Source organism: Elephantulus edwardii, unplaced genomic scaffold (assembly GCF_000299155.1).
Source record: "Elephantulus edwardii isolate Elephantulus edwardi_28Jun2011 unplaced genomic scaffold, EleEdw1.0 scaffold00124, whole genome shotgun sequence".
Classification (NCBI taxonomy): domain Eukaryota; kingdom Metazoa; phylum Chordata; class Mammalia; order Macroscelidea; family Macroscelididae; genus Elephantulus; species Elephantulus edwardii.
The window spans coordinates 8,846,516-8,857,003 of record NW_006399874.1 but is presented as its reverse complement, the minus strand read 5'-3'; the positions used below and the strand labels follow the sequence as shown (position 1 = coordinate 8,857,003).

The 10,488-nt window shown below is 38.1% G+C and overlaps 1 protein-coding gene and 1 pseudogene across 1 annotated transcript in view; both read left to right on the top strand.

The window, feature by feature from the left end:
- KHDRBS2 (KH domain containing, RNA binding, signal transduction associated 2) overlaps positions 1-10,488 on the top strand; it is a 1,025,883-nt gene that overhangs the window by 728,649 nt on the left and 286,746 nt on the right. The gene's annotated exons all lie outside the window — the stretch shown is intronic.
- Positions 4,465-5,800, top strand: LOC102854573 (annotated as a pseudogene).

Here is a 10,488-nt window from a genome sequence, read left to right as displayed (position 1 = left end):
AGATTGTCTTAAGAATATATTTGACACAATGAGCATCAATGAGTGAAGACAAGATGAGTTCTAGAATTAACATGAAGAGTATCATAAATGAAGAAAAAAAATGGTCATTAAAAAGACAGAGAAAACAAAAGACAAAAATGGATCTCAGAAGATCTAAAATTTATTCTTGAATGTAAAAAAAGTTAAAATCAGTGGATGAAATTACGAAATTAAAGAACTGAACAGAAAATTTTAAGGGTGACTTGAGAAAATTAAAGTGTCATGGTTAAATTTGCAAAGACTCTTAGCTTTTACCCTCAAAACTATCTTAAATTCTGATACTCTATTTTATGTTCCTGAGTCCTCACTTACTTGTGGTCTTTCATTTAAAGAGTGCTTTTCTTCTTATGTCCTGACTTCATCAGGCACTTTTAAAACCATAATTCCTTCCTGATTTTCTATTTTGTTGACACTTTAAAAATATGAATTATCTTTAAGTGGTTCTTTGGGTCAACTATTAAATTCAGATATATTTTCCTTAATCTTGTAGTTCATTGTTTAAAAAGAAAAATCTATTTCCTCTCTCATTACTTGCAGAATAAAATTCTAGGTTGTTAATTTTATGTACATTGTTAATGTTATGAAAATAATCGTGTGGAAGATAGTTTTAGCAGTTCATCACTAACAGATATATTTCATTCTCAGGTGACATTTTGACCAAAAAAACCCACAACAAAGTATGTGCCCTAGAGGAAATTCTTTAATTTATATATCTCATGCAATTAACAACATCTTTGCAGTAATTTATGAGTGTGTCATGCAAATTGTTTTCCACTCAATATTGTTTGAATCGTCATTATGTTGTTGTTTTATTCCATCGAGTTGCTTTAGACTCATAGTGACCCTATGCACAATAATTCTGAAACCTGCCCTATCCTGAGCCAGTCCCACTAACTACTGGCACACCTAATCCCATTGTCCCAATTATCACGTCAATTTATCTCATCCAAGGTCTTCTTCTCCTAAGCTGTTCCACCAACCTTCCAAAGATTTGTGCTTCTCCAAAGATTTGTCCCTCCTTGCCACATGTCCAAAGTTATGTGAGATGGAATTTCAAAACCTTTTCCTCCAAGGAGAAATTTGGATTCACCCTCACTAAGTCAGACCTATTTGTTCTCCTTGCAATCCATGGTATGCTCTCCAGCACTATGGCTCAAAGGCATTAATTCTTCTGTCATACTTAGCCATTGTTCAGCTCTTTGATGCATAGCAAGTATTTGTGAAGACTGTGGCTGGATCAAGCACACCTTAGTCTCTAGACTGACATCATTGCTCTTTAGCACTCTGGGGATGTCTCTGACAGCTGATTCCTCAAAACAATTCACCTTTGATTTTCTGACTGCTGGTGCCAAGAGTGTTGATTGTGGAGCCAAGCAATCTGTAATTGTTACCAACCTCAATCTCTTCTCCATCCATTATGGTACTACCAGTTGGCCTAGCAGTGAGAATTGCTATCTTCTTGATGTTAAGCTTTGATCCATATTAAAGTCTTTGGCATTCTATAGCACATGTTTCTGGTCCTAATCAGTTGCAACAAGCAAGGTTGGATCATTTGCATAACGCAGATTGTTGATGAATTGTCCTCCAATTTTGATGTCACACTCCTTTTCATAAAGTCTAGCCTCCCAAATGATGTGTTCTTCATAGAAATTGAAAAAGTATGGAGAGAGAACACAACCATGATATACTATATTCCACATAGAATTCCACAATAGAAAAAATAGTTAAATTTATTGACTATTATTTGAGAAATATTTTACGTTCATAATCCTTCAACAGGGATGAAAAGTAAGAGATATAATTCTTATTTTCTATCTAAGTAATTAGAAACTCATAGAGGTAAATATATCTGTTATGTATCTGATGGCAATGCTAGATAAATCAGATGCTAAAGTTAACGCTCCTGGATAGAAATATGTAGAGAACAAAGTAAATAATGATAAGGGCAATCAGTTAGGTTCTTAGGTAAACAAATAATAATAAAAATAATAACACTCACATATACAGGATAGGCTATAATTTATGAGTGAGCTCCACACTTCATTGTCAAACATATGCTAGTACTTTATGAAATAACTTATGTTAGAGGGGTAACAGCAATGAAGGAGGTAGTTCAAGCTGCTCTGAGAGAACTGGCAAGAAAACAAGGTCCTGGAAATTGATGGAATGACAATTGACCTATTTCAACAAACAGATGCAGCCCTGGAAATGCTCACTAAGCTGTGCCAAAAAATCTGGTGGACAACACCTGGTCAAATGACTGGAAGAAATCCACATTTATTCCCATTCAAAATAAAATGATTCAACTGAGTGTGGAAATCATCAAATAATATCACACACAAACAAAATCCTGCTGAAGATTATCCAAAAGCAACTGGAACAGTACACTGACAGAGAACTACTGGAAATACAAGCTTAGTTTAGAAGAGGCCATAAAGGTATGGACATCACTGTCAATGTCAGATGGATCTTGGCCAAAAGCAGAGTACCAGAGGCATGTCTATCTGTGTTTCATTAATATGCGAAGGCATTTGATTGTGTGGATCACAACAAATTGTGGCTAACCTTGAGAAAAATGGGAATCCCAGAAAACTTCATTGTGCTCATGTGAAACCTATACTTGGACCCGAAGGCAGTCACCAGAACAGAACAAGGAAAGCACTGCATGGTTCAAATCAGAAAAAAGGAATGCATCAGGGATACATCCTGTCTCCATACCTTTTCAATCTAAATGCAGAACATATCATTGAGAGGCTGAACTTTATTGAGTAATGTGGTATCAGGATTGGAGGTAGATTCATCAACAACCTGTGTTATACAGATGACACACCTTGATTTGCTGAAAATGGGGATGGTCGGAGGCATTTGCTGTGAGGGTCAAGGGGTGTAGTTTGCAATACAAATTGACACTCAATGTCAAAAAACAAAGATTCTCAACACTGAGCCAATTAGCAGCATCATGATAGATGAATAAGAGATTGAGAATGTTAACAATTTCAGCTTGTTTGGTTTGACAATCAATACTCTTGGCACCAGTAGTCAGGAAATCAAAAGATAAATTGCTTTAGGAAAATATGCTGTCAGGGACCTCTCCAGAGAACTAAAGAGCAAGGATGTTGGCCTAGAGACTAAAATGTGTCTGATCGAGGTCATGATCTTCAAACTCACTTGCTGTGCATCAGACTAAGGATAACAGAAGAAGAATTGATGTTTTTGAGTTGTGGGGCTGGAAAAAAGTATTGGACCAAGGGAACAGGTCTGTCCTAGACAAGCTGAAACCAAGCTGCTTCTTAGAGGCAAGGATTTTGAGATTCCTCCTCAAATACTTAGGGCATGTAGTGAGGAGGAAACAGTTCTTTGAGAAGGGATAGCCCGGGAAAGGAAGACCCTGGATGAGATTAACTGACATAGTAACTGGGTTAATGAGGGTAGTTAGTCAGGGACAGTGATATTGGATCAGGCTAGAGCATGGTTCAGAGCTATTGTGCATAGGGTTGTTAAAAGTCACAGTTGACTCAGAAGCACATAAAAACAACAACAATCATTAATATCACATACAAACAAAATAATTCTGAGGGTCATTAAAAACTGCTAGAACATACATAGACAGAAAACTGCCTGACACTCAAGCTGAATTTAGAATAGGCTGTGGTACTAGAGATATCATTGCTAATGTCAGATAGATATTGACGGAAAGCAGAGAACCAGAAAAATGTTTGTTTGTGCTTTATTGGCAATGCAAAGGCATTTGTGTGAGTCATGACAAATTATGTATAATATTAAGAAGAATGGGAATTCCAGAATAATTAATTGTTCTTGTGCAAAACCTATACCTAAACCAAGAGGATGCTGTGTGAACAAAGCAAGAGAACACTTGGTTTAAAATGCATTATTTAAAATTAAGAAAAGTGTGCATCATAGTTGTATCCATTCTCTATACCTATTTAATCTGTATTTGAGAAGCTAGACTGTAGGAAGAGGAATGTGGCATCAAAATTGGAGTAAGACTCATCAATAACTTTATGCAGATGATAGAACCTTGCTTGCTCAAAGTAAGAAGGACACGAAGTGTTTGCTACAGAAGATCAAACACTTCCTACTTCAGTATGGATTGTATCTCATTGTCAAGAAAGCAAAAAATCCTCATCTCTGAACCTAATATAAAAATAAGGCTCTCTCCCCCCTCCCTTGCCGTTCCTCTGCCCCACCCCCCTCGGCTCTTCTCTCACTGTCTGAGGTGGCGGGCGGGTTCGCCTCCTTCTCAGCTCCATTTTACTTCTCCTGTCTTCCTTTTTCTCTTGAGTCCCCAAAATGTCCTGAGCTCTTCCACTGTTGCCTGAGGGTTGATTTACAACCCCCCTTGCACACTAGAGTCCCTGTGTTTTCTCCTTTTCCTAATCTTCCATCCTCTCCTCTCCCCCCGCCATGAATGAGGAGTATGAGTGATCGTGCTGGGCACCGGCCTGACGGAATGTATCCTGTCAGGCATAATGTCAGTGAATGGAAAGAAAGTTCTTCACATGGATCCAAATCCATATTATGGAGGAGAAAGTGCATCTATAACACCACTGGAAGATTTATACAAAAGATTTCAAATACCAGGATCACCACCAGCATCAATGGGCAGAGGAAGAGACTGGAATGTTGACTTAATACCCAAGTTCCTTATGGCTAATGGTCAGCTGGTTAAGATGCTCCTTTATAGAGAGGTCACACGCTACCTGGATTTCAAAGTAACTGAAGGGAGCTTTGTCTATAAGGGAGGGAAAATCTACAAAGTTCCTCCCACTGAAGCAGAAGCCCTAGCATCTAGTTTAATGGGGCTGTTTTAAAAACGTCGCTTCAGAAAATTCCTTGTGTATATTGCCAACTTTGATGAAAAAGATCCTAGAACTTTTGAGGGTGTTGACCCTAAGAAGACTACAATGCGAGATGTGTATAAGAAATTTGACTTGGGCCAAGATGTTATAGATTTCACTGGTCATGCCCTTGCCCTTTACAGAACTAATGATTATTTAGATCAGCCATGTTGTGAAACCATAAATAGGATTATATTTCGCAGTGAGTCTATGGCAAGATATGGCAAAAGCCCATAACTTTATCCACGTTATGGCCTTGGAGAACTGCCACAAGGATTTGCAGGACTAAGTGCAATTTATGGAGGTACCTACATGTTGAATAAGCCAATTGAAGAAATCATTGTGGAAAATGGAAAAGTGGTGGGTGTAAAATCTGAAGGAGAGATCGCTCGTTGTAAGCAGCTCATCTGTGATCCCAGTTATGTAAAAGATAGTGTACAGAAGGTGGGCCAAGTGATAAGAATTATATGTATCCTAAGTCACCCAATCAAGGATACCAATGATGCCAACTCATGCTACATCATTATTCCACAGAACCAAGTGAATCGAAAATCAGATATCTATGTTTGCATGATTTCTTCGGCACACAATGTGGCAGCACATGGAAAATATATTGCCATAGTTTGTACAACTGTGGAAACCAAGGAACCAGAGAAAGAAATCAGACCAGCTTTGGAACTCTTGGAAACAATTGAACAGAAATTTGTAAGATCAGTGACCTCTTTGTACCAGTAGATTTGGGAACAGAAAGCCATATTTTTATTCCCCGCACTTATGATGCCACAACTCACTTTGAGACAACCTGTGATGACATTAAAAACATCTATAAAAGGATGACAGGATCAGAGCTTGACTTTGAAGAAATGAAGCACAAGAAAAATGACATCTATGGTGAAGACTAACAGCAGTACTTACTTATTAGCTAATTAGAACAAATTTGAAATTTGGCAAATAATGCATATTTTATGAAATCAATATTCTAAGGCCTGCTTTTATAATCAAAACTGAAAGATTGGAGAGAGTACTACACCAATAAAATATCCCTCCCCCTTTAAAAAAATAAATAAATAGAGAAAAGATAGAAACTGTCAATAACTTCGTCTTACTTGGATCCATGATCAATACGCTTTGTACTAGCAATTAGAAGATGAGATGTATTGCCCTGAAAATCTGTAGTCAGAGACCTCTCCAACTTATTGAGGAACAATAATGTCAGTTTGAGGAGTAAGATGTGCCTAATTCAAACCACCGTCTTTTCAGTTGCTTGCTATACATCTGAGAGCTGAATAAAGACTAAGGATTACAGAAGAAAAATTGAAGCCTTTGAATTGTGGTATTGGAGAAGAGACCTGAATATCCCATGGACTGCCAAAAGTATAAACAGATACGTCTTGCAGAAGGTGCAGCCAGAGTGCTCCTTGGAGGCAAAGATGATGAAGCTTCATCTCACATATTTTGAGCATGTTTTGAGGAGAGATTCTTTAGAGGGACATCATCCTTGGGAGGGTGGAGGGACAAGAAAAGACAGAAAGAATCTCAACCAAGTAGGTTTGCATGTTGTTGTTGTTAAATGCTGTTGAGTTTAGGTGACTCATAGCATCCCTGTGAATGAAAGACCTGAAAAATTGTATAGCTTTCTTCATTTCTCCAAGTTCATAGGGTTTTCAGAGGCAGGCTATTTCAGAAGTTGGTGCCACTCCTGCTTCCAAGCTTGTTTCAATTGGGGAGTTCCACCAAACACTGTCCTCCATGGGTGACCAATATTGCATTTGACATGTCAGCATCACAGTGTTCAGCATCACAGCAACTACGAGTTACTTCTGTACAGCAGCAAATTGACAGGCCAGTACTGTACCACCTAGAAGAATGACCAAAAGCAAATGAAATACTCACTGCAATAATGGTCTTGTGTGTGTTCAAGATTGTGAGGATGGCACAGTATAGGACAGGCTTCATATCTATTGTACATAGGGTATTGTGTATGAGTCCTTCTTGATTCAACAGACACTAAAAACAACTGCCTAGGAAATCTTGTACCTCAAGGGTAATGAATTGTACTGCTCACACAAAGACATACAGTTCAACTTCACTATTTGCACCATAGGAGAAAGATAAACAATCTCCTCCTGTGTGATTTATTGCTTCTGAAAACTAGCTGAAGCTTCAACTATGAATTGACTGTACATAACAACAGTAGCAATGCTTACCTGGACCCACCCAGAAATGTACAAATGAAGTGGTTATTGGCACCTGCTAGAAATCCTCTTCATTTACACACCTTTGTGATAGTCATGACTGGTTTGGTTTCCACTTCGAAATGTTGAGTAACTGATTAAATTAACTCTTATTTGTTTGATGTAGTGAAGATGTAGTAATGTCGGAGAACAGCATTCCATAAACTTTAATTTTTAGTAGCCAAGAGAGGAAAAAATGTAGTACTTAGGTACCAAGTTCTTTGGAAGCCCTTAATATCAAAAGTAGCAACTAAAACAATAATGGGAATAGTAATATGACTTTATAGTAAAATCAATGTATATAGAGTTCTTATTCTGAGTCAGACACTATGCAAAGTTCTTTACTTTCAACCTTTAATTTTATGATAACCTGGTTTGTTAGGTGTCCTCGGGTCCAGTACTATTCATAGTAATACTATGAACAACAGACCTGAATGCTGTTCTAGCCTGTGCCATCTTCATTGTCTCTGATACACTTGAATCCATTGCTGCAGTCCCTGTCATTCGACCTTGTTGTGGGGCTTCCTCTCATTTACTGACTGTCTGCCTTTATGAATTTGATATCCCTTTCCAAGGATTAGCCTCTCATAGCAACCTGTTGAAAGTATGAGAGAGAAAGCTTCACCACCCTTACTTCCAAGAAGCACTCTGGCTGCATCCTTTCCAACATGGACCTGTTGTTTTTGCAGTCCATGGGATACTTGGTACTATTCTCCAGTGTCACAGGTGAAAGGCATCAATTCTTATTCTGTCATCTTTCTTCATTGTCCAGCTTTTAGAAGTATAGCAGGTAATTGAAAAGGCCATGGCCTGAATCAGGCTTAACGTTAATCGTCAAACTGGCTTTATTGTTTTTCAGTCAGAATTTTGCTGAGATCTCTGACAATGAATTTTCCCAAAGCAGTATGCCTTCTGATGTCTTTACTGCTGGTGTTGAGGATGTTGATTGAATAAGCTGAAATCATTGACCGTTTCAATCCTTTCTCCACCTATCATGTTGTTTCCTATTGGCCCATGGGTAAGAGACATTTGTTACTTGATGTTGAGATATATATAATTATAATCTTCAGCAATATTATGCTTGCATGTGATATTAATAGTATTGTTTGATAATTTTTACATTGTGTTTGATCACTCTTCTGAGAATCGGAACAAATATGGACCTGTTCCAGTTTGTTGGCCAGGCAGCAGCCCTCGAATTTCCTGACATAGATTGGTGAGCATGTCCAGGTTTATATCTGTTTGTTGAAACATGTCTAAAGGGGAGAAAACAGAGCATGGAGGCCCGAGGTGTTGAACTTCTCTCTAAAAAGACCAGAAGGATTACGAATAGCACCGACCCTCATTATCCAAGGGCAGAAAGCATATAAAGAGCTTGTAGCCCAGCCCCGAAGTGCCTCTAGAGCCTCAGCACCAGCAAGAGGTTTGTTTATTTGTTGCTGACTCACAGTTACATTACCAGCAATGGGGCTTATTAGAAAAGTGAGTGTGAGAGGCAAAGAATATCTCACAATACAAGTCTAGGCTTTAGTTCAATTCAGTTCAGCAGCCAAATCCAAATCATCTTGAAAGGTTTGCCTCAGAGCACTTAAAAGACAGATTCCCCTTCAAATATCCAGCAAAAACATTCAAACCTATGACTGTGGCCAGCACAAATTTAAAAAGCCTCAGGCCACCTCTTGTCACAGTTTTTCCACAGCAATGCTACAGTCTCTTCATCACCAGGGTTTCACTGTCATCAGCCTCAAGCCTTGCTCATCTCAAATCTTGCTGCCCTGTGTGGGAAGCACTCTTCCTCTTAGCATAATCCCACAGTTGATGCTATTTGCAAGACCATGTCTCTGCAGTTAAGGTAGCTTGAGACCACAGGGAGCTAAACTATGATTTAAAAAAGCACCAACTATTAGGCTAGCACCACACACATGAATTGGTAAACCATTTTTTTCTGGGCCTTTATTATTAATATATTTTGCCAGTGTCTTCAATGCAGCTTGAACTTCCTTCTTGGTTGCCATTGGCTCTTGTTAATATGATGCTTCCTAAGATTTTTCAGGGAAGACCAATTATCTTTGGTACAGTGATTCTGTGTATTCTTCCAATATTCTTTTGATTCTTCTGGGATCATTCAAGATTTCGCCCATGACACCTCCAAGTGACTCAAGGCTTGAAATTATTCTCAGTTCTCTCAGCGTAATGACAAGTGAATTGTTTTTCTATTTTCTGACTCCAGATCTTTTCACATTTTGTTATGATACTTTGTATTCTTGAGCTTTCCTTTGAACTCTTTTACTTTGACATCTCTTCCCTTTGCATTTGCTTCTTGACACTATAACACAATTTTCGTGTTTCTTCTGACCTCTGCTTTGGTTTTGTTTGGTAGTTGGATTTTTGTTTTTCTTTCTCCACTACCTTTGTAATGACATTTTTACCCTCTTCATGGATGATGTCCTTTATTTCATCCCACAGCTTCTCCGGGCTTTTAACATTTATGCTCATTGACTAAAATTGTTCTTAAGTTGATTTTTAAATTCAGATGGGATAGACTCAAAATTATATTTTGGTTGTTGTCTATTTATTTTAATATTCTTCAGTCTCAATTTGAGCTTGCACATGGATAATTGGTGGTCAGATCCATAGTCTACTCTCGGCCTGGTTCTGACTGCTGTCAACTGAGTTTCTCCAAAGATTCCTTCCATAGATGTAGTGAATTAGATTCTTGTGAAGTCCTGGGGGGAAGTCCATGAGTGAAATAATTTTTGTGTTTCATTTATAAAAAATATTTGCTAAAAAGAAATCATTGGGTGTACAATATTCAACCATTTGCTCTCCAGACTCATTTATGTCACCAAGTGTATACTTTCTGATTACTGTTTTTTCCCAAAGGCATGTAGTTCAATAGGAGAAAGATGAGTAATTTCCTCCCATGCAGTAAACTACCTCTGAAATCTTGCTGTCAACATGGTCAACTATGGTTTGGTTCTAACTCAGTGACAAACAACAACAACAACAATTGATTCCTCACTGTTTCTAACTTTTCCTTTCCAATCACCAATACTTATTAATGCATCTTGTTTATGTGTTTGATCAATTTCAGACTGTAAAGTTGGTAGAAATAAATCCTTAATTTCCTTTTCTTTAGCTTCGTTGTTGGTTCATTTATTTTTATAATAGTCATGTTAACTAGGGCTTACTTGTAGGTATATATGTTGTTGTTGCTGTTGTTGTTATGTGCAGTCGACTCATTTGCGACTCATAGCGACCCTATGTACAACAGCCCTAAACCGTGCTCTATCCCGTGCCAATCTCATTGCCTCTGACACACCCATCCCGATTACCCCAGTCACTGAATCAATCCA